Genomic DNA, 2156 nt, shown 5'->3' with positions numbered 1-2156 from the left:
ACCTCACCTCAGAAGCACCTCTGCTCCACACACTTGAATCTCACTTCTCTGAAGGAAATTCTTTTCCCATTGTTAAAATAACCCAAAGGCAAAAATGGCAGTTTTATTCCCTTAATGAGCTATAATGAATTATCCTGCTAACACAAGCTGCAGTTCTTCTTTTGGGTGACCATACAAAATTGTGTAATTAAGAGGAAGTTCTTTAACCTGTACAGAAAGAACCAAGCCAAGCTTCAGAAATTGGGTCATTTGACTTGGGACGACTACGTCAGACTGCCAGGGACAAGCGGGTGCCAAGAGAATCCTCAGCGGAACCGGAGATTGCTGGACAAGATCAAAATTTCTGGAGCTACAAATCCTCCAGCATCCCAGTCCATCCTGTGAAAGTTGATGTAAGATTTTCCCCCCCTCACCCTCCCTGCCTCTCATCCCTGTCCCTAGAGTCTGTAGAGCCTGGTGGTTGGGCCAGGTGAGGCACACAGCGTTCCCAAAATCCCGAGGCAACTGGTGTCAATTGAGTGCCCTCCTGGACCAATCTGGAGAAACATTGTTGCCTAGTGAAAACCACTCAGAATACAGGGGTTCTTGTCCCAGTTCTACCATTTACCTGCTGTGTGATCTTGACCAGCAGGTCAAGATCTTCTACAGCCCAGCCCACACCCTCCGCTCCTCCGCCGCTAATCTCCTCACCGTACCTCGTTCTCGCCTGTCCCACCATCGACCCCCAGCCCACGTCATCCCCCGGGCCTGGAATGCCCTCCCTCTGCCCATCCGCCAAGCTAGCTCTCTTCCTCCCTTCAAGGTCCTGCTGAGAGCTCACCTCCTCCAGGAGGCCTTCCCAGACTGAACCCCTTCCTTCCTCTCCCCCTCATCCCCCTCTCCATCCCCTCATCTTACCTCCTTCCCTTCCCCACAGCACCTGTATATATGTACATATGTTTGTACATATTTATTACTCCATTTATTTATTTATTTATTTATTTTACTTGTACATATCTATTCTATTTATTTTATTTTGTTAGTATGTTTGGTTTTGTTCTCTGTCTCCCCCTTTTAGACTGTGAGCCCACTGTTGGGTAGGGACTGTCTCTATATGTTGCCAATTTGTACTTCCCAAGCGCTTAGTACAGTGCTCTGCACATAGTAAGCGCTCAATAAATACGATTGATGATGATGATGATGACCAAGTCATTTACCTTCTCTGTAATTGTTTCCTCTGTAAAATAAGCAGTAAATATTTGTCTTCCCTCCCCAATCCATCTTGTCTTGTCCTATGCTGTCGAGTCTTTCGACCCATAGCAACTCCATGGACACATCTCTCCCACAATGATGATGATGATGATGGCATTTGTTAAGCACTTACTATGTGCGAAGCACTGTTCTAAGCACTGGAGAGGTTACAAGGTGATCAGGTTGTCCCACAGGGGGCTCACAGTTTTAATCCCCATTTTACAGATGAGGTAACAGGCACAGAGAAGTTAAGTGACTTGCCCAAAGTCACACAGCTGACAGTTGGCGGAGCGGGAATTTTAACCCATGACCTCTGACTCCAAAGCCCAGGCTCTTTCCACTGAGCCACGCTGCTTCTCCAGAACTCCAGAACTCTCCAAACTCACCTGGTTCTGGTAGTGTACCCATAGAGTTTTCTTGATAAAATATAGATGTGGTTTACCGTTGCCTCCTTCCGTGCTTTAAACTCGAGTCTCCCCCCTCACCTCTTCCATGGCACTGCTGCCCAGCACAGGTGAGCTTTGACTTGTGGCAGATTGCCTTCCACTCGCTAGCCACTGCCCAAGCTAGAAATGGAATGGGTAGGCCTCTGCTTGACTCTCCCTCCTGTAGCCGAGACTGGTAGAGTACTGGAAACTCTCCAGGTGAGATCCTGAGGGACTCAATCCATCAATAAATATAATTTATTGAACATTTACCGTGTGTAGAGCACTGAACTAAGCAATTGGGAAAGTACAATTCAACAGAGTTGGCATATCCGATCCCTGCCCACAGTGAGCTACAGAGGGAGACAGACATTCAAATGAATTAAAGACAGGGGAAAGTAATAGAGTTTAAGGATGTTTACATACGTGTTGTAACTATGAGAAGCAGCGTGGATCAGTGGAAAGAGCCCGGGCTTAGGAGTCAGAGGTCACGGGTTCTAA

At 47.2% G+C, this 2156-nt stretch overlaps 1 non-coding gene across 1 annotated transcript; it reads right to left on the bottom strand.

Moving 5' to 3' along the window:
- Positions 1-1754: 1754 nt before the first annotated feature.
- On the bottom strand, positions 1755-1892 carry LOC119942938. Its single transcript, XR_005455431.1, has one exon. It is a non-coding gene; the product is annotated as a small nucleolar RNA SNORA7 (small nucleolar RNA).
- Positions 1893-2156: the final 264 nt, after the last annotated feature.

This window comes from Tachyglossus aculeatus, chromosome 21, assembly GCF_015852505.1.
Source record: "Tachyglossus aculeatus isolate mTacAcu1 chromosome 21, mTacAcu1.pri, whole genome shotgun sequence".
Taxonomy (NCBI): domain Eukaryota; kingdom Metazoa; phylum Chordata; class Mammalia; order Monotremata; family Tachyglossidae; genus Tachyglossus; species Tachyglossus aculeatus.
The sequence above is the reverse complement of the archived record's forward strand: the minus strand, read 5'-3'. Positions and strand labels throughout refer to the sequence as shown.